Source organism: Ambystoma mexicanum, chromosome 7p (genome assembly GCF_040938575.1).
Source record: "Ambystoma mexicanum isolate Mex_15411 chromosome 7p, UKY_AmexF1_1, whole genome shotgun sequence".
Taxonomy (NCBI): Eukaryota; Metazoa; Chordata; class Amphibia; order Caudata; family Ambystomatidae; genus Ambystoma; species Ambystoma mexicanum.
Window position 1 is genome coordinate 675,754,520 of NC_090939.1, and position 23,502 is coordinate 675,778,021.

Here is a 23,502-nt window from a genome sequence, read left to right on the forward strand (position 1 = left end):
TTCAGAGGACTGCTGTCCGTCGTTTACTGCACGAACGGTAAGTTTCGAGTCATTCAAATGTCTTTAAAGTCTTTAGTAATGATGTCTCTTGTTTTGCAGGGTTCCGGCGATGGCGGATGACGGGCTGAAGTGAGTTGAAGATGGAGCCCGTGTGATGAATAGAAGCGCCTGGAAGCACGTAAGTAAGCGCTTGTTGCCTGCTTCACTATGCGCTCTAACTGTCTTTTTATTTTGCAGGTACGAGTTCGGAGCGGCTGCAGGGTGCCGGAATACCCACTGGATTAGATGTGGAAAGGAGTAATGGCACGTGAGTATTAAAGTTCCCCAATGTCTTTAAACGCACCTTGTTTTGTCTTTCAGATGCGGGATGCAGCGCCGAAAGCCTCCGGAGCGTGCGAAGAGTTGGTAAACTTTTGTCTTTCAGATGCCGGAATGCAGTGTGAAGACCTCCGGAGCGCACAAAGAGTAGGTAAGCCTTTGCCTTTCAGATGCCGGAATGCTAACCTGTTCTTTCTTGTCTTTATAGGTGTTGCTGAAGACTGGATTCAGGATGGTAAGCCTTTTTCCTTAGGCCCAGGACCGGATGCAGAAGACACGATGAACGTTCTGCTGCAGAGGTTGCAGAATAACGCAAAGCAAGATTCATCCACCGGGTGTGGTTTAAATAGCCTCCTGTAGTGCTTAGGTGTCTCCTTCCACAGCCACGCCTAAGTAAGAAAAGAGTTCCTGGTAAGAAAAGAGTTCCTGCCTTCCAGAAGAGTTCCAGTGTTCTGAATCTAGGGAGTGGCTCCAGCCCCGCCCAACAGGAAAAGTAGTTCCAAACAGAAGAGGATCAGAGGCTCAACTGGCAGGCAAGTAAGCAGCATGGTCTGCTGAAGGTAAGTCCACCCAAGCATTATGAGCCCGGCGCTTCCAGCGCTGGGACTGGGCATATTTATGAGCCTGGTGCCACTGGCGCCAGGACTGGGTCCAAAAGGTCCCAATTGGGACTGGTTGGCGCTCGGAACCTGGGTTATGGATCTGCTTCCAAGGGAGTTGGGAAAACCCTGACCTTTTGGAAGCAGAGATCATGACAGTACCCCCCCTCAAGGCCCCTCCCAAACCGGGCTTCTCCGGGGGTTTTGGCTTGTCAGGAAATGTTCGGTGAAATCTTTTGATTAGGCGAGGAGCGTGGACATATTCAGCAGGTTCCCAGGATCTCTCTTGGGGGCTGTAGCCTTTCCAGTCAATTAGGTAGAATAGTTTAGATTTGGAGATCTTGGAGTCCAGAATGCTTTTGACTTCAAACTCGAGTTCTCCATCCACTAGGATAGGTTTTGGAGATTTGGTTAGTCGGGTTTGAGGTTGCACGGGTTTTAATAGAGAGACGTGGAAGACCGGATGTATCTTCATGTGCGGGGGCACGTCCAACTTGACCGCTACTGGGTTTACTATGGTAGTGATGGAATAGGGACCAAGGTATCTTGGGTTGAATGTGCGTGGCCCTTTTAGAGATAGATATTTGGTGGATAACCAGACTTGATCCCCTACTTGATAGTGAGGGGCTTCCTTCCGATGTTGATCTGCTCCTTTCTTGTATTGTTCTTTAGCCCTTTGAAGGTGAGAAACAGCTTCCTTAAAGGCTTGGGTGATTGTAGAATGCAGGTAGTCTACTGCTGGTGTTTCAAGATCTTGGAGGGGATCCAACTCCGAGGTTCGAGGGTGACTGCCGTACAAAAGAAAAAACGGGGTTTTCCCAGTTCCCGAATGGACAGAGTTATTGTAGGCATACTCGGCTATCCAAAGGATATCTTTCCAAGTTTTTTCAGTTTGTTGCAGCATGCAGCGTAAATACTGTTCCAGAGTTTGATTGGTCCTCTCGGTTTGTCCGTCGGTCTGAGGGTGGTGACTGGTCGATAGTCTCACATCAATTTGAGCCGACCGACAGCAACTTCGCCAAAAATGAGAAATAAATTGACTACCTCGATCCGAAATTAGAACCGAAGGAAAACCGTGCAGTCGGACGATGTTTTCGAGAAATTCTCGGGCCAGAGTTGCTGCTGTTGGCAAGCCTTTGAGCGGAATGAAATGCGCCATCTTGGAGAATAAGTCCACGATTACTAGAATCGTATTGTATCCGGAGCATGGAGGTAGGTCGGTGATGAAGTCCATAGAAAGCGTATGCCAAGGGCGAGGTGGGATGTCAATAGGGCGTAAGAGGCCTGCTGGTCTTTCCTTTTGACTCTTGTTTTGGGCGCATACTCCACAGGACATTATAAAGTCTTTGATATCTTTTTTCCAAGACGGCCACCAGAAGTAGCGCTTGATCTTTTCTGAGGTCTTGGCTATACCGGGATGACCTTCCATTAAAGAGTCGTGATAACAAGAGATTACTTTTTTCTGTAAATCTGTGCTGGGTAGGTATAATCGTTCTTGGAAATACAATAAGTTGTCCTTTACTGCAAAGTCCTTTCCCTGCAGATGCCAATTCTGTATGTCTGCTGGAGTTACAAGTTGCCTGGCTTTATCCTTAACTTCCTCTATGGATTCTGTGGCGATTACACCCAGAATTCTTTGTTCGGGAATGATTGGTACAGGTTTAGGGTTGACCAAGTGTTCTTCCACTCCCATCCGAGAAAGGGCATCGGCTTTACCGTTCTTTGTACCAGGTCGATAGGTAATTATGAAGTCAAACTCGGCAAAGAATAATGCCCAACGGAGTTGTCTAGAGGATTGGGCTTTTGCGGTCTTCAAATATTGCAGGTTTCGGTGATCCGTAATCACAGTAACGGTGTGTCGGGCCCCCAGCAGATAATGCCGCCAAGCCTTAAAGGCAGACTTGATAGCCAGAAGTTCCTTGTCAGTAATCGTGTAATTGATTTCAGGAGGCGAGAATTTGCGGGACCAAAATGCCACGGGATGCAACTGATTGGTTACCGGGTCCTTTTGTGATAGAACTGCCCCCATGGCAAGGCTTGAAGCATCAGTTTCCACGATGTAGGGGAGTTCGGGGCGAGGGTGTTTTAAGATTGGTGCAGAGATAAATTTAGTCTTCAAATCCTGGAAAGCTTGTTCCGCCTCGGTAGACCATTCAAAACGTTTGTTTTTCTTTAACAAGGCAGTGATGGGCTGGACTATTCGAGAGAATTCGGGGATAAACCTGCGGTAAAAGTTAGCGAAGCCTAACATGCTTTGCACACCTTTTACGGAGGATGGTGATGGCCATTTGAGAACTGCATCGACCTTCTTTGAATCCATACGGACTCCGCCAGGTGATAATATGAATCCCAAGAAATCAACTTCAGTCACGTTGAAAACACATTTTTCCAACTTAGCGAAAAGTTTGTGTTGACGCAATATTTCGAGGACCATTTTCACGTGTTTCCGATGTTCAGATTCCGATGAAGAATAAACGAGGATGTCGTCAATGTAAACAACAACACATACATCTATGAGCTCTCTGAGGACATCGTTCATAAAATATTGAAAGGCGGCCGGGGCATTGCAAAGTCCGAAGGGCATGACCTGATATTCAAATAGCCCATACTTGGTGCGGAAGGCCGTCTTCCATTCATCGCCCTCTTTTACTCGTACCAAGTGGTAAGCTCCTCTAAGATCCAGCTTTGTATATATGCATGCTTTTCTGACTTGGTCCAGGAGTTCAGGGATCAAAGGTAACGGATATCTATTCTTAACGGTGATCTGGTTCAGGGAGCGATAATCGATACAAGTTCTAAGGTCTCCTTCCTTTTTTGGAACGAAGAACAAAGCTGAAGAAGCAGGGGACTTGGAAGGACGAATAAACCCATTTGCCAGGTATTGATCCAGGTATTGTCGAAGGTGAAGGTTCTCAGGCTCGGTGAGGGCATACATTCTACTACAAGGAGGAGTAGATCCAGGTATCAGGTCTATCGGCAGTCATAAGACCTATGAGGAGGTAGAGAGTTAGCCTGATCCTTCCGGAAAACATCTTGGTATTCTAGGTATTCGGGAGGTAACTGGGGAGTCTCTGAAGAAATTGCGGCCAGTGCAACACCAGGTGAAGGGTGACAAGTAGAGACACATTCTGGAAACTGGACCGTTCTTGCTCGCCAATCGATCAGAGGATTGTGTTTCTCTAACCAAGGTATTCCTAGAATAATCTGAAACTGAGGGGCCTTGATCACATCGAACACGATCTTCTCATGGTGTCCATCTTGACTTACTAGCGTCACCTCTTGAGTGGTATGCGTTACTGGCCCGGAGGCTATCTCCGTACCATCCACCGTAGTAATGACGTCCTTTACAGCCTTGGGACAAAGAGTTAGATTCATCCTCAAAACCATTTCATGATCCACATAATTGCCGATGGCACCGCTGTCGACGTAAGCTTCAATTGCATGTAATCGATCCGGATTATCAGGGCTAATGAGGACCATAGGTATCACGAAATGCGAGGTCACGGAACTGGTTTTCACGCTCGGCAAGAGGACCTCTATTCTTGTCGGGCAAGGTCGTTTCCCTGCTCAGAGTTTGTAACTTTGGTAACTGCAGCTCCTACTGCCTTCTTGGCAGGTTTCACCGGACAGTCTCGAAGAAAGTGCCCTGAGTTTCCGCAATATAGGCATAATTGCAACTGTTTCCTCCTTTCCCGCTCCCTTTGTGTTAGAGGACCTTTCAGACCCCCTATTTGCATGGGTTCCCCGGAGTCTACTCCTTTGGAAGGAGTTGGCGGTTTGGAAAATACTCGAGCATCAAACTTGGAACGATCGGCCTTCCTGTTCTGCAGCCTGTGATCTATTTGAACGACCAAGTCTATATAATCCGAACAGTCTTGTGGGGGATTCACTACTTGGGCTAAAACGTCTTTGAGCTCTCCACGTAGACCTCTATAAAACAGCGTAATCCTTTTGTCCTCAGGCCATTGAGTTTCCACTATTAGTCTATTGAAAGATGCAATATAAGCCAAAAGGTCTTGATTACCCTGTCGCAACGAAAGAAGCTCATTGTCCAAGGCCTGCCCCTGTGAATGTCTTGCGAACAGTTTTTCCATACTAAGCTGAAAGGCTTGAAAATCATGGAGAACCGGATCATCTTGATTAACTAGAGGGATCGACCAGTCTGCCGCATTGCCACTAAGGTACGAAAGTACAAAAGCTACTTTTGCTTGATCAGTTGGAAAGGCTGCTGGCCGGCATAAGAAGTGCAACCGGCACTGATTGATAAATACTGCAAACCTCTTTGGGTCACCAGAAAATCGTTCGGGCGGAGCCAGAGGTACATTCCCAGGTAGGTTGATCTGCACTGGATTCATAGAGGATGTTGAAGGAAGATTTGCCCCTGATGCGGGTAACGGGGTCTGTCCGGCTTGTGACTGTAGCACTTGTCTAGCAAGATTGTCTGTTCTCTCCTTGGAAATAATTAGCTCCCTTCTTAGAGCATTCGTTTCCTGACGAGCTGCATGCACTTCTGCCCTTAGTTCCCCAAGTAACCGGGCTAGGAGGTCAGTATCCGAGGTTTCCATAGCACCTGGGCGAGAGTTTTGCAGTAGGCTTTGCGTTCTGTAACGCTCATCTGATTCTCGCAGAGGCGCCGGTCTTGACTGGGCGACTACCGTATCTTCAAAGGTGATGTGTAGCACCCGGTTGGCTCTTTGGGCTGGACCCCTGTGCACTGTATGCCTGACGTGTAGAGTAAGATGTCTGCAGATAGAAAAGATGGGGTTAATGAACTGGGGTTATTGGGGTGTCCCTATCTCTTTCCACTTCCCCTCTCCTGTAGACCTCCAAAGGTTAACGCTCTCACCTTAGGTAAGTGAATGCCGAGCTCTCCATCTGCCTCGGGGCAGGGTGCTGTAACCAGTTTCTTCACTGGATAGGTAGCGCAGGCCTCTTGACTTCAGAGGACTGCTGTCCGTCGTTTACTGCACGAACGGTAAGTTTCGAGTCATTCAAATGTCTTTAAAGTCTTTAGTAATGATGTCTCTTGTTTTGCAGGGTTCCGGCGATGGCGGATGACGGGCTGAAGTGAGTTGAAGATGGAGCCCGTGTGATGAATAGAAGCGCCTGGAAGCACGTAAGTAAGCGCTTGTTACCTGCTTCACTATGCGCTCTAACTGTCTTTTTATTTTGCAGGTACGAGTTCGGAGCGGCTGCAGGGTGCCGGAATACCCACTGGATTAGATGTGGAAAGGAGTAATGGCACGTGAGTATTAAAGTTCCCCAATGTCTTTAAACGCACCTTGTTTTGTCTTTCAGATGCGGGATGCAGCGCCGAAGGCCTCCGGAGCGTGCGAAGAGTTGGTAAACTTTTGTCTTTCAGATGCCGGAATGCAGTGTGAAGACCTCCGGAGCGCACGAAGAGTAGGTAAGCCTTTGCCTTTCAGATGCCGGAATGCTAACCTGTTCTTTCTTGTCTTTATAGGTGTTGCTGAAGACTGGATTCAGGATGGTAAGCCTTTTTCCTTAGGCCCAGGACCGGATGCAGAAGACACGATGAGCGTTCTGCTGCAGAGGTTGCAGAATAACGCAAAGCAAGATTCATCCACCGGGTGTGGTTTAAATAGCCTCCTGTAGTGCTTAGGTGTCTCCTTCCACAGCCACGCCTAAGTAAGAAAAGAGTTCCTGGTAAGAAAAGAGTTCCTGCCTTCCAGAAGAGTTCCAGTGTTCTGAATCTAGGGAGTGGCTCCAGCCACACCCAACAGGAAAAGTAGTTCCAAACAGAAGAGGATCAGAGGCTCAACTGGCAGGCAAGTAAGCAGCATGGTCTGCTGAAGGTAAGTCCACCCAAGCATTATGAGCCCGGCGCTTCCAGCGCTGGGACTGGGCATATTTATGAGCCTGGTGTCACTGGCGCCAGGACTGGGTCCAAAAGGTCCCAATTGGGACTGGTTGGCGCTCGGAACCTGGGTTATGGATCTGCTTCCAAGGGAGTTGGGAAAACCCTGACCTTTTGGAAGCAGAGATCATGACAGCCTTGGCTAAATTAAAAGGGCAAACCAAGGAACCTAACCAAGTTTTGATGGATAACTCTATACTCATAGAAAATCCGGGTACATCCCAAGAAGAGTTAAAATATGCACCGCTAGATTGTCTGGTACAAGAAATAAAAAGAAAAGAGATGCAACCTATAGCGGTTACAAGAACCATGGTTGGGGCAGGTTGCTTGGAAAAAACAGAAGAAGTTGCACAAGTTGACTCTGCAAATCAAGATAGTTGTATGACTCTTGAAGAGCGCAGAGAAGAAATTGAAAAATCCTTGAAACAATTTGTGATAAGACCAGTAGTGACCACAAAACAGGCAAATGAGGAGAGGGCAAAGTTGTGCCAAGAGAAGTCAAAGAACGAATTCCAGAGACAGTCTTTGGAAAATTCAGAAGCAACCAGAAGATTTGTAGCATAGCAATTTGATATGAGGCCGTATCAAAACACTCCTACCTTGAACACTCATGAAGTAAAGAAAACCTTCAACCTAAAGCAAACTGAAAAGAATGAGAGATTGAATGGGAAACAAGGTAGTTGTAATGAATTTACACATTTAAGTCTAATAATGCAATGCAGGGGAGGAGAATATGGGACGTATGATCTAAATAGATCATCGGTGTTAAATATCTTTGGAAACGTCACAAGGTTACAAGGAGTGAAGTCATCTGACTTAGCCCAAATTGAATTTATTCATGAATATGATAGATCAGTGGTTAAGATATGGATGTCTTCGAATGTGGTAAAGGAGGCTATATGGCAAGAATGAATGGAAATTTATCAAATGGGTTTCATGTTGCTTAATTTGGCAGAGAAAACTCAAAAAATGTAGTTAAATCAACCAAAAATATTCAGAATGCCTGGGAACAAAATCCTATGTCGATCTCTTACTCTACCATGCATGCTGAAAGACCCCGTGCTGTAAGTTTTCCTGCCACTATTTCAATGATGAAGAGATGATAGCTAGGATACATATTGCCAAAACAGGTCGTTAGAGTGGCGTCATGGAACACTCGAGGAAATGTACATTTAACTTCCTCTTCAAAAGCTCAGTTGGAGCAATATGACGTACTTATACTTCAAGAAGTGTGGCTGGAATCTGCTCCAGCATGGAAAAATCATCAAATAGAATTGATGGCTGCAACCAGTAAAAATAGAGGTAGACCTAAGGGAGGTTTAATGGTGATTGTAAAAACTGACAATGGATGGAAGCTATCGCCTTGGTACTCTCCAAACAAGCATATTCAATTAGTTAAGATCACATGTAATACCAAAGTTATTGCTTGTGTAAATTTATACTGAAACCATCTGGATATAAAAGACAATACATTTTTAAAGGATACGGGATATTGTCTAGATTTAATAGCTAAAGACTTGTCGATAAATTACACTGTTGTAGCCGGTGATTTGAATATGAATTGTTTGGAAAGTGGCCAGGTGAAAGTAACAGCAATATCAAAACAATGGAATTGGCTGATGAGAGAGAGAGGTTTGCATATGGTGAATGGTGCCATTGCAGGAGATATTCCTCCTATGCATACATGGCACAGGGATAAAATAACATCGCAGATTGATTATATATTTGTAGATACTCAAATGTTTAATCTCCTAACTGCATTGGAAATATGTGAACTTACACAGAGTGACCACAGTATATTGGCTTTCTACTGGGAGTGGATTGGTGATAATGAATGTGAGGATCAAAAACAAATGTATCAAAACTCCTTGTTGTTGTCCGCAAGGGGGAACCGGTTTAGATGGACTTCCCAATGCTGATGAAGCTCTTAAAGGCAATCTCACACCCAAAAGACATTCTTGAGCCAAATGTAGAATATCAAGATGGTAGCTATGTAGCTATATTACATTTGTTCAAGCAAAAAAATGGTTGAGTAGGTCTAAATAACCAAAAAATTCATCGGCATGAAAATGATAATGAGGTGCGACTGAGAAAAGAGAAACTGAGAAAGGAGATTCGTAATCTGCCTGAATGTAGCATATTAGAACGGAAAAAAACAACTATCAAATTGAAAAACGTATAAAAACTGGCTGAAGGAGTATAGAGCCCAATTGATTTTGCAGGATGCTAAAATTATGTTATATTCTCTAGCTACAAAAACTCTGATTTGATCTGGGGATTAATAAAAAAACATATATGTACCTGTACAATCTATTGTTCAAGTGAATGCGGTTCCAGAGGAGGTATGGATTGATTACTATTCATCTTTATATGCAAGTACTTTATGGGCTAATAGGCACACAGGTGTAATTGCCAAGGAAATAACCCAGTTAAAAATCACAGACGAAGATATTGTATATTACATCAAGAAGCTAAGCTCATCAAGAGCAATTGGCCCGGATGGACTTTCTAACTCAATGCTTAAAGATCATCCTCAGGCATGGGCCTCCATTTTGCGAGTATTATTTGACCAAATCATATATACAAAAATACTTCCAGCATCATGGCAGAAATCGATCATAGTTCCTATTTATAAAAAGGGGAACAGGACGGACCCTAGGAACTATAGGCCAGTGGCTCTGCTAGATGCACTGGGGAAGTTATTTGCCAGATTCTTATTGGATGAATTTAATCAATGGACTAATGAACATGCAATTAATGACCCCATTCAGACGGGCTTTCGACCAGGGTTGGGAACGGCGGTTAATTTACAGGTCATTCATGCCATTAAAAAACATGAATTACAGGTGAAACAAAAATTATATATGGCCTTTATAGATCTGGAAACCACATTCGACTCGGTATCCAGACAGTTATTGATTAAGACATTGACCAACAGAAAGTGCCCTGAACATTTGAAATTCTGGATTCAGGAATTTCACACAGATACTTCAATACAGGTCAGAATAACACTGGATGGCTCATTAACCCGCTGTATATATACTTATGGAGGGTTGAAGCAGGGTTGCCGAATGGCTTCCTCGCTATTTAACTTCTATATAGCAGATCTGGCGGATGAATTCAGGAGTATTGTGTCAGATGCACCACGATTGATGACAGCTGTGATCCAATGGCTGTTTTATGCTGACGATTTAGTTTTGTTAGCTAAAACAGCTAGGCGGTTACAGGGGCTGCTGAATGTGTTGGGTAAATATGTGGAAAATAATGAATTGATCATAAACCTGCCAAAGTCAAAGACCATGAAGATTGGCATGAAACATAATAAAAAAGAGGCACGTTTGTCCTGGTATCTGCAGTCTCAACGCCTCGAAAGTGTTAACGAATATAAGTATTTAGGGCTTAACATGAACGTTTTTGAATCTGACATTCCATATTATAATGAAATACGAGGAAAAATGAAAACTGCCACTGCACAGGCTTCTTTGTTGAATTATAAATATGGAATGTTTCTTTGAAGCCAATACTTATTTTCTACTGTCAGAAAGCTGTCCCGACAGTGATATATGGCGCTGAAACGAGATCTTGGAGAGATGAGTCTTTTTGGTCTATCTTGGAAGGCGCCTTTTGGAAATCACTTCTGAAACTGCCGAAATCGTTTTCAATCTGTTTAGTGCGCTATGAGTTGGGATTGACTTCGCTTTACACAATGTACATGTTGAAATTATGTTGCATATACCGTAAATGTTTGTTAATATCGGAAGCTAATTCAATTATGCAGATACTGTCGACATATATAATGACAACAGATAATTTTGCTATGGCTACATGGAGGGATAAGGTTCAAGATTTCTTGGTGAATGCAAATTTGACTGATGATATGTTAATGAACAATCCAATGAAGGCCAAGAAGAAAATGTTTATATGGGATTGGTCCAATACTTATGATAAATGTGTAAACAGTAAACATGGATTTGAGCACAAGGTTGAGATAAAAAAGTTAAGAACAACAGAGACTTATTTACTAAAATTCCCTGGGTCTAAATATAGGGATATGTCCTTGAGATATAGATTAAACATTTGACATACTAGAGATATCTTGGCCAAATGGAAGTTAATACCCAGGAAAATGAACTTTTGTAGATTCTGTAAGAACAATGAAATGAGGGAAACATTACATCATCTAATTGTGATTTGTCCGTCACTTTTGGAAAAAAGAACTAAGTTCTTCAAACCACACTTTGAAGGTTAAATATTATTAACAAGAGAATCATTGTGGTAGTATATATATAACACAAGGTTAACAAAAGTAAGAATTGCAGTAGTTAACTTTTTACTGGCCCTGAGATTAACAGATGAGAATAATTGTGCTGAGGTGGATGATGTTCATTGAGTGTGGTTACAGATGAATTCATTTAATTCATTTAATTCCTTTATAAAAGTTCTTGTCAATAGGTTGGTTGAGGAAACAAAGTGATGGATAATTTAGTATGTTTATGTGTTTTTTTCTTTTGTAACCTTTTAGTTAGAAGATGATGTTAGTTAGTGAAATGAATATGTATTTTTTTAAATTGTTAAATTGTAAATTTTGATTGTTTTATTTGTTATATAAATGTATTATTGAAAAGTTGATTTATCAACTGTAGCAATAAAAAATAAAAACAATCTTCTAAACATGCGCAGTGTCAATATAGAGACCTTTTCAAATTTCTGTGATGGTGAATGGATGTACACAAGCAGCACAGAACCATGCTTGAATGAAGATTTTAAACAAGAACACGAAAAACCAATTGCCATAGACAACAGTGGTCAATGGTATGAAATTGTGGAACAAACCCATATGGCAAAGAACCCCTTATAGAAAAAACATCCCCAACAAAACTTTGAATCAAATGCTGCTTTCACCCAAAAAACCATTCAATGTACAAATAGACATGTAGCTCAATGTGAAATGTACGCCAACAATCCTTTAAATCTATCCGTCAATTCCTCACTCACTATGTAAAATTAAAAGACAAAAGTAAAATGAAAACTTTACAAACCATAGACTCCTGTTCAGTGCACAGCCACACTGGTCTGCAAGGACATTCATTAGCCTGCACTGTAGGAACTGCATCAGAAGCACTTTCCACCACATCGAATTGTTAGCGACACACCATTCCACTATATGGAATTTTATGCATTGACTATACTATGCAAAAAGTCCTGTTCTAGAACTGCAAAATGTAACTAACATTCTCCTACATGAAACAGTTAAAGAACTCCCTCAAGAAATAGAGCACATCCAACGTAAATTCTTTGGAACTGAAGGTCAGTTAGAGAATTCTATACCTTCAGAAAACATTATCGAAGACCTGGTGATCACCAACATCGTAATAAACACATACAAAAAAGAAATAGCTAAGTTTCAAAACACATCTGCTGAAATACCAGACCAAATATGTGTCTGTTGCTGCAGAACCCATCATAAAAAGAGCAGAGAAATAGTAGATATAGCTTACAAAATAGAAGACACTGAAGAATCCCAATGGTTCCAATTAGCATCATATCTAACAGCACAAGGTAAATACAAAATAGCTAACCCCTCAAGACTGTGCATGTACTGCAACACAAAGTTTGAAAATAACCAAATGCCATCATGTGCTATCACTAATAACTAAAATATTCCCATTTCCAAAAGCACTCCAACAGCTTAACATGTATGAGAGCATTATAATACAAACAGTGCTCCCATTTCAAGTTATAATACACCTTCAACCAGAATCAGCACAAATTACCTCCATCCGAGCAACTAAAGGGCATCTGTGGCAAAGTAGTACATATACCATTGGACCTAAAAGAAAATGTTCAAACTCTAGGACTCCAACGGCCAATTGATTAATCTTTGATTATACTAGTGAATGGTGTTCCAACAAAAGACAAATGAATTTGGCAACAACTAGTCGACTTAAGCAAAGTTAGACAAGCCCTACAAAATCTAAAAGAAAAAAATGAATGCTACAAAGATATAAACATAGAGAAAAATTTAAAAGAAACCACCCACATTATTCAAGAGTCACCAGAAACGGGCCAATTTGAACATGTAGATCCTGTTACAGCACCAACATTCTAGACCAGTATACCATTCACCCACTGCACTCCAAAGACACAACTGACGATGCATTAGAAAGATATCAAATACATCAAGCCAAAGGATCTCCAATGAGCATATGGGAAAAAAGTGTAGAAGCACATTCTTTTCATCTACTATTTCCTACAGGAAAAAGAGGAAGATATGATGAAAAGTTCACAAAAATTAGTGCATCAGAATATCACCCTTTAGGAATGTATTCTGAAGACGCTAGATTCAGGCAAAATGTTGAATACATTTTTTACCTCCTCTTGGAAAGTGAACTAGCAACTCTATGTTATGGAGTTGCACACACATTAAAAACAGGCTCTACATTTTTAAGCATATCCGCTACCCAATTGCTTAAAAAAATAAAACACAAAGATGAAGTTTTGCAGTCAAGTATCACAAATCTCTTGGCAAACATGTGTGGTACAAAAGAATACTGGTTCCAACGTCACGCTGATGTACGTTGTATGCTAAGGAATCTAGGCCCACCCATATGGTTTGTTGCTTTAAGTTGTGCAGAATACGCTTGGGATGACTTGCACGACTTTCAACGCACTGCAAACCAAAATGAAGACAGAATGGGCATAACAACACCAGGAGAACTCTGTTCTCTTGACCCTGTAAATGTATCAAGGTACTTTCACCATTGCTTCATAGCCATGCTGCATTTTATCTGCAATAAAACTACCCTTCTGCTCGTAGAAGTACAACACTTCTTTCGGAGAAAAGAATATCAATCCAGAAGAGCACCACTTATCCACATGCTTTTGTGGATAAAAGATGCTCCAAAATGTGTCCATGATTCTAATGCCACTCTTTTATAATTTTATTGAAAAATACATTACTTGCGACATCCCTTAAGAAACCGTACAAATTGACCTACATACACAAGTGTTAAGCTTTCAAAAACATAAATGTGGTGAATACTGCCGACGTAGATATAAAAACAAAGGGAAATACTATACCAAATGTTGCTTTGGCTTCCCTAGACCAGTGTGCAAAAAAGGACAAGTAAATAGCTTGATGTCTTCTGTTAGACACAGTGTAAAAGGCAAATCCCCTAAAAATATATATACAACATTAGAACGGACGAAGCATTAAATACATCAATGATTAAAATGCAATCATTGCCCTCTTGGGGAATGCAAACATAGACATACAATACATTGCAGACAATTCCACTGCAGTTGAAAGATATGTCACAGCCTATCTCACAAAAGCTGAGAAAACAGAACTAAAGGACCTCTGGGATGACATATCATCTGACAAAACACTATCACATAAATTGTACAGGTTTGGTATAAAAATGCACTCCCATAGAGAATGTAGGTACTACGAAGCTGCAGACCATTTAAGGTACAGCCTTATATGGCAAATCTGAGCAAATTGTTTGGCTGAACCTTGGATCAGCCTCATCCCGAAAAAGAGTACTAAAATCCTACCAAGAGATTAAAAACATAGCCACAAATGATCTCAACAGCCAGGACATTTTAAAAGACAATTTACTTGACACATACTACCCAAACAGAAGTACTACTTTGGAAAACATGTGTCTCTACGACACTACCCAAAACGACACCTATACAAAAAAGTCACACCAAATGAGGCAACTAGCAAATATTCAGTTTCAACTTGTGAAGGAAGCATAGTGAAGCTAACTAAACCCAGTCTAATCATGTAAAGTTATCTTTTAAAACTCCACAACACAGAAAACTGTATTCCATGGCCCTACTCCAACTTTTTAAACCTTGGATAAAAGAAAATAAATTATTAGGTGGCTATTGGCCTCATTACATGTTTGTCAGTCCGGAAACAAGGGTGCCGGTAAACTCACTGGCACCCTTGTTTCTGGACCGGCAAACTAGGAGCCTGCCTGCGGGAGCTGTAATGCTGCCAGCACATCAGTGTCCCCACTCCCATAAAGTCCTATGGGACTCTACGGGAATGGGGACTTACATTTTACAGGCACCTGACTTCCTGGGCCGCCGGATCTGAAATCTCCCGATGGCACCGGGAAGTCAGGCGCCGGTAAAATTGTACGAGTCCTGCGGAAACCCATTGGTAGTACCCATATGGTTTCTGTCAGACATGTAATGAGGCCCCATGACTCATTTGAAGCGGATGATAAAGCTAATGAAAGCAGTGCAACAAATGACAATTTCAAACAATACAAAGAAATGCTGGACAATGAGTGCCAACAAGAGGAAGAAATTGAAGCTCAGCTACACAAAGACACTCCTGAGGGCAGTCAACCTTCCCTTACAGGAAGCCAAGACCCACTTGGAGAATCACTCATTCTAAATGAAGCAGAAATAGCCATGTCTGAGGTAGAAAATACCATATATCAATACAAACAATCTGAGGAAAACTTGTCAGTTCGAGAATCTCAGCTAAATGATGAAGAACATACCATTTACCTGGAAATCACTCAATAAATTGATCATGGTATTAAACATGAAAGTGAAACCTGTACAATGAACATTATAAACCTCTGCTCCTATATGTAAGTAGTGAAGCTGGATCTGGCAAAACATTCTAATTAAAATAATCAGCACATTTCTACAAAACTTAACAAACAACAACTTTTCAGCTGTAGTAGCAGCCCCCATAGGTTTAACTGCTTACAACATAGGTGGTGTCACTTTAAACCGTCTACTACTCCTCCCTGTAGAACAACAAAACAAATTAGAATACTACAAATTGTCAGCCACGGCTGCAACTGAGGTACGCATAATTCTAAAAGAAATGAAAGTGCTCCTGATAGATGAAGTAAACATGTTGTCCAACCTCATGTTGGCGTTAATTCATCTCAGAATGCAAGAAGTCCTAAAAACCAACTACGAGGAACTGTTTGGAAGAAAACATGTTATTGTTTTCGGAGACCTCCTACAGTTGACACCAGTGAAAGGGTAACTTATTTTCCAAACATTTGGACACAAAAAATGCCGTAATGCTCTTGAAAGCATTGGAAATGTAAATCTCTGGCAACATTTTCCCTACAAAGAACTAACTCAAAACATGTGCCAGTCTGCAGACCTCACATATGCCAATATTTAAAAAAGCATTAGAACTGGGCTGCTTACAGAAGATGCAAAATCCATCTTAAATAGTAGACTAACCCATGAGCTATATGGGAGAAAAACATCTGCTCTTGATGTCATGGAACAATCAACGCAACAAAATCTAAAATGTATTTCCTTAATGCCAACCCTTGCAAGCTGTAGTCAATTCAATGAAACAATGTTGTTAAAAGAAATGCAACCTACACTGCATATCAGCTCCACATACAAACTAGAAGTGCACAGCATGACGCTTCCTGTGTGCCAACAAGCAATGGCACGACTAAATGGCTTAGACAAATGTATCTCCAACAAAGCTGCATTGGAGAAAATATTAACTTTGTGTCTAAACTGCACAGTAATTCTAAAATGTAACCTTTACATAGAACAAGGCTTAGTCAATGGAGCAATTGGTACAGTTGTTTGCTTCCAAACATATCCGCATGATAACAAAAATCAGTTTGTCAATATCCTCTTTGACAAACTTGCAGAGGTTAAACAAATTGAGCGAACAATAGGGCGTTTCCTTCTTTTCCAAGATAAGTACATACACAGAACAGTTTTCTCTGTCACTTGCATATGCTGTCACTATTCACAAATCACAAGGTCTAACCCTAGATCAAGCATTGATTGACATTGGCAGCACAGTCTTTAAAGAAGGGATGAGTTACATAGCACATCCACGTCTGCGTACACTCAATGGTCTATTCCTACTTAACTTTGATGCAAACAAAGTCAATGCTGACATTCCTTGCATCCTGGTTTATAACAGGCCATGGGCACTATACAACCCCCATCTAAATATGTACCCTGTACCTCAAAAAAAGAAACCTTTTAAAAGACAAATAATAGAAACAGAAGCTATAGCAGATTTCCCAACAATACCACTAAAAAAACAATGACCAACTCCTGCATCAAACAATACAACCACAAAACTATCTAGTACAAAGTCAAGTTCACATCCATCAGAAAAGAAAGACACAAATCTCTCTCCTCCACAAAGATATGCAGGCTCATCTACCGATCCACAACAGAACCCTCTGGTCCATTTAAATTCACAAACACAACTGGAATAAATTGTTATGCTAATGTGACAATGAATCTTCTCTTTCAATTGCCATCAATTGTTCACAACATTTACATAAACGGCTTGGACCAGTTGTGTTTGCAAATGCTCGCCCTTCACAGGAATGCCACAAATAATCCTGACAACACTTACAGTGTCTCAGGTATAAGGCGTGAATTGGACTACTGTGCAGAAATGGTAACATTTACCATAAACACACAAGAAGAACCGGAAGAATTCCTAATGTACTTACTACAAGTACATGAAACCAAAAACATCCCTATAAATGAAATCTTCCAGATTCCATACACATGGAAACATACATGCACACTCTGCAACCATGTTTCACAAGACCACATCCCTAATGAACGATTTCGATATGTATCCATACCAAATTGTGAATCCATGCCATGTCACCAGCTTCTTCAGAATACAAATCATGGCATATTATGCCCTTTTTGCAATTCAAAAACCCACAGGTAGGCATTAGAAAGTCTTTTTTATTTTGGATGTGTGCTTTCAGACTTTTGAGCAGATGAGACTTTGGAGAAAAATAGAAGAAAATAGTTTAACAACATTAATATAAAAAGAAGCAATTGTGGTCTAGTTTTAGATGTTCCATACAATGTATTTTAGGTTGTGTATTCTCACTTATGGTATTATATTGTGTGGCTGTGAAATATTGGTCTATTTGGTTTATAGTTATGTATTTTTCTATGCTTTCTTATTCTTCTGTTACTTTACATAAGTACATGAGTAGTGTTGTACTGTATTGATCATTTAAGTTGGATTGTAGCAAAAAACTTGAAGTCAGTCCCCCTTTTAACTGACTTTTTGCTATGGTGAAAGTCAATGAACTGTAGGCGCAGGTATTGTAAAAATGTTTTTTTGTTATTATTTATAGTATTTGTACATTTATGTATGATGAGTAGTCCTTAAAAGGACTGTTTTGGGGGACACTGAGTGTAGAACCTTAGCACATCAGGAGTACTGTTTTGATGTTATGAAGGAACACTGCATTTCCTTCATCCGTTAGGTGTACTCCGTTATTTCTATAGAAATTGGACATGTTCAACTGTATGTTGTTGTTCAAAATCCATAATTGGTTGTGGTCTACAATGAATGCTGAAACTACTTTATTAACATTTCTCCTGGGTTTCTCAATTTTACCATTACATTTGGTGGTCCATCTCCATTTTTGCCTTTGAGCGAGATTTGAAAAGATAAAGATGGTGTGAGGAAATAGTTCCATTAGTTTTCCCACGTCTTGTTTTATAATTAAAGTAAGGGACACCCCTCGTACATTCTCCAAATCATTGCCTCCACAATAAGTTAGTATGACGCCTCGGTGCCCTCTACTTCTTAGACTTAACCATTTTGGAAAGACTTGGAACCAACACATTCCCTGCAATCCAAACCATTTAATTGCAAAGTCTCTCAAACCTAGGACCATGTTAATATTTAGTTTCCCACAAAAAGCCAGTAACCAAAACAGCCAACAGTCTCCAATCAGCCACACAATTTTCAAATCAGCCATGATATCTGATGTCATCAATGTCAATGATGTCATCACTGTGGTCATAGGCTGTGCAACAGGGGGTGCAAAGTTAAGGTGTCTTTAGCTGAATTTCCAGGGTTTTGTTGCATTAAGTTCTCACCTTAGCGTCCTTGCAACTAAAGTTTTTCCCTTGAATATATATATATATATAGATTACACGGCCCGCGGTAGCAGCTGTGTAGTCATGGTTAAGTTGCTCATCTCATAGGAAGACCACTTTTTGGCTGGCTTAAATCTTCTCTCCCCCTGGACGAATTTGCATGAAACTTTGCAAAAAGAGTATATGGCCCGCTCTGTTTTGGGAAGTTTGGTGAGGTTTCATACAAGGTGTCCAAAGTTATAGGGGGTCCCACATTTTTTTTTCTCTATAGACTGAATGGGAAAAAACTTTGCACACGCGTACAGCCCAAACTGTTGGACGGATTTTCATGAAACAAAAGTAATATAGCGAGAAATATATTGTTGTTTTATTAGACTGCTGACTTGCAACATGATGTAGTTGCTGAGGCCCTCCCTCCGCCTCATGGCCACTTTCCACTGCAAGAGTAGAAAGGCTCTGATGCTGTTCCTACTTTTGACACATGAATTGCCAAATACTTTTTTGAAAGTATGGCAGTGTGAAAAGGCAATGAACTGATAACAGTTCTGTATACCCAAAGGAAAGTGACAGCCGCAAAGGCTCCAGCAAATGCAGCTTGTAAGACGAGCACTGCAAAGTGCACATTTAAAGCCCCACAAAGAAAGTAATGTAGAGAGAAATATATTGCTGTGTTAGGAGACTGCTGGCTGAGAATATGGGACAATTGTTGCCACCCACCCCCCTCGGGCTCAGGGCTACTTTTGACTGAAAGAGTTGAAAGGCCCTGATGCTGTAGTGAGACAGAGCACTGGCCCGGAGCTCTGAACAAACAGTATGCATGGATGAGCTCAGGCAGGCAGCTCTGAGATGCACAGGATATTTGTGGCTGCAGCTGCTACAGGAGTCTTCGACTTTTGGATCGCCCGATGTTTTGGACTACAAATCCCAGTATCCCCCTGCATTGACAGTGAGAGCTAGGGCATATGGGAGCTGTAGTCCAAAACATCTGGAGCGGCAAAGGTTGCAGACTTCTATGCTATTGTATTCTATATGAAACAATTTTAAGAAATTGGTTTAGAAGACAGAGGTCCTCATTACACGTTAGGCGGCTGCGGAATGAACATTCCAGGCTGCCCTATTACGAGCTCTGCTGCGGGTCCTGCTCTGGAACGTCTGGTCAGATCAGGCATCCTTAGCAGGGGTACAGCGTCATTTCATCGTCGGATGTTTTTTCGCAGGGTTTTTTACAGCGGAATCTCTTTCAAAAAAATCATTGCATTTTTTTGGGGGGTTAACAAAATTATATAAATTGGGTGTGGGTGTACGGGGATATAAAAAAAACATTAAAAAGGGGATGGGGGTTTGGAGGGTAACCCCCAAAAAGAAAAAAATATAAAATTTGATGAGTTTTTTTGAAAAAAAATCTGCGGTAAAAAAACCAGCGAAAAACATCCAGCGATGAAATGACATGAAACCCTTAGCAGGACCCGCTAGCAGACCAGGATGCTAACAATGTCATTAACGGCCCCGTTTTTAGCATCGTCCCATTCCCATTGAGCCCTCTAAAGGCTCAATGGGAATGGGGATGTACCAGGTCCGGGTCCCGACAATGGGAATTACCGGGCCCGCCAAAGTTGGCTTGGCCCGGTAATTCCCTATTCCTGGAACCCAGACCCGGTACCCGATATGGGGGTAGCCATGCCGCTAAAAGCCGCATGGTTACCTCCATACTCGTAATGAGGCCCACAATCTTTGTTGCTGGCCCTGGAGCTGGGAGCCATTGCATTACAAAATTGTTTAAAAACAAACAGCAAAGTGTGCCTTTCTGGTTTGTCGTTCTTATTTTACTTTTCTCATCTGTGTTTTTTTTAAAGGGAAAAAACACATGTGCACTGTCATGTCCACCTCATGTACAAACCCTTATCTGCTGACCTGTTGAAAAGGAGTGAGCATGGGAAAACTGTCAGAGAAAGCTTCACAATAGTGAGAGTGACATTGAACAAACACCACAACACGCAAAGGGCCAGATTCATGGAATATTTGCACAATTAAAATCAGTGCACGTGGTTATTTTTGCAGTACTAAAAGTTTTTGCACTGACTTTAAACTGCAAAAATACACTTTGCACAGTTCCATGAATCAGGGTTTGTGTTGGCAGTACCAAGTAATTTTTAAGCAGTGCAAAGTCACTTTGAACAGTGCAAAATGTCAATGAATTGGGCTCCAAGGCCTGATTAAAAAGTAACAGGAGTTGAAAGAAAAATACTGTCTGACATTACGTAACCAGGTATCTGGAATATTTTTAGAATTGTTAAAAAATGAGTTTATGTGGTACTAGCGTTCTATAGCTTTTCACGTCTCAAGCCAAATCTACTTTTCAAATGCATTTTAGACCACTCTCTCATGTGAAGAAATCTGTCCCAAAACATAAGCATTGCTACTTCACTTTTAAATTTTTGGATTTTTGGGGGGCCCTGAAAAAGGTTACTGTGAATGTAAACTTTGTCAAAAATCCAATATATTTAAAAAAAAAAAAAGAAAAAATCCAATATTGTAGCAGTGAATATATTCTTGCTAGCAGGTCATTACAATAGCTATTAGAAAGCGTGGGCAGGGATTTGGACACACATTAGTAATGAAAGCCCATGAGTTTAACTCGCCCCCAATACCCTCTCTGTTACCTCCTTCTTGCCTGTCAACAAAGCGACCGAAAACAGGTTGCTATTAACAATACCATACTAAATCGAATGTATGTATCCAATGTCTGATGCACTTACCACAAAGAAGTTCTGTAGTGGCTCTGCCATATCTCTGAATCTGTCAACATAGGCAACGGGTTCTCGCAAATATTGAGCTGCAGCATATTTATGACATCTGTCACGCCAAAAAACTGGTAATTGTAAGTCTTCAAATATAGCAATATGTGGATCGAAGGCAAAGTATGGTCACTTGATGGCACGACATTAGCCGTAGCACCAGTTTTCACAGAGATGAGTAAATTCAGAAATACAAGAATGCTTTCAACAAGGAGAAACACAGCTTCATTACGTGGAGACAAGAAGATAATTATTCAGGCAGTCCCACGCGTCCACAGTACCTTTGAAACCACTGCTGATATTCTTTGGGATCCAGAGATTTTGCTGTTTACTTAGTTGTCCTTAGATTTAGTTGTATGTGAGTAACCAAGGAGCAACAGCAATGCCATTGTCCAGACTGACTGCAGACTGTCACACTTGCAGTGAAATCCTTTCTACAAATCTACAAACCGCAGGTGAAAACTTGACACTTCACCTCACGGTGCTCAGTGCAGTGCAGAGTTGTCCCGGGAGGATAGCTCAGCGGCAACGTGCGCGCCTTGGAAGCAAGACGACACGAAGCAACAGAGGTTCGATCCCCGGGTCCGCGCTTAGAAACCTTTGGGTGTCTAAGATCATTATAAATATGCAACTAAGAAAAAAAAAAGCAATTACGCAACTAATTAAATAAAACAATTCCTGTAACAGCTGGCTGTGTGAGCGCTTTAAAAATGTAAAATGAATGAATGAAGAGACAGTGTGTGTGTTTCACGGATCATGCAAGGGCAAGCAGCATATCAATAAAATTAATGAGCCATTTAACACACCTACCGCACACTGGAGGATGCTGTTACTTGCTCTCACCAGGGCTCAGGCAGCCAGGCCTGCTGCAGCCATAAATTGGTAGGTTTGGACAGCAAAATCCGTAGGTGATTGGACTGCTTGAAATGTGGTGGCCTACCACATCAATCGGTAGGGTTGGCAACAGGGGTGGCGTTACCAGGACACAGGGGATGACATTTGCATGCATATGGAATGGACAGACCTGCGCTCTCACAACTAATTAAAATTGCATTAGAAGATGCAGACATGCAGCCACTACTGGAGTCCTATGGATACCTGCATTGTGATTGCACAAATATCAGGCAGGTGCAGTCTCCCTAGGAAACCTCCATTTTGCTTACCTGCAGCCATCTCGGACAGTACTGTGTGCCACAGACACACCAAGCAATTTTAACACAAAAGGAAAAGCCACTCACACACTCACCAGCACTTTACATGTACACCTTTAATTTCTAAGATACATAGAAATCTTTAATTTCTAAGATAGATAGACACTATTATGAAAGGGAAGGGGATAGCACAAATGGATAGATACAGAGGGGAATTTGGGATTTCAAAAAGTTCGTCATGAGTGGAGCCAAGGATTGAGGTCTCATCGTAACGTCTCTGCTCACAGGGATTTCGTTAGGGATGGTAGGCTGGGAAATGGGGAATGGGTACACGTGAAGGTGGGGCAGTGGTATTTCATGATTCCAATAATATGTTCTTGTACAACATGTTTTAAGGCGGCTAACTTGTTTAGCAATTGTTCCATTTTGACATCCAGGCTGTCTAGGTTCCTTTTTACAGTGTCTCCTTCATGTACTGTGGCCATATGCTGTTGTGGAAGAGGTGCCACTTGTGATGCATTCCTTTCATTTCGAGTATGTCCTGTTAAAGATAAAAATATCTAATAGGTGTATATGAAGCAATGTGAAAATGCATTTCCTTATCATGTCATTAGAATTAGCCTAGCTGCACACATTGAACTATTGAATATGTCAATTATTGACTATGTCAGTTTGCTCTCCCTTTCAGTTTTTCTCATGTTCTGTGGAAATAATGCTCACAGCACAGCCTGAAAGGCCATAATATGCATAGCTAATGGAATGTCCCTTTAAAAAAGTTTTTGCACTGAATTTGATAGGTTTTTCTTAGAGCAGCTAAACTATAACGTCCCTTTAACAACGTTTTTTCACTGAATTTGATTGGT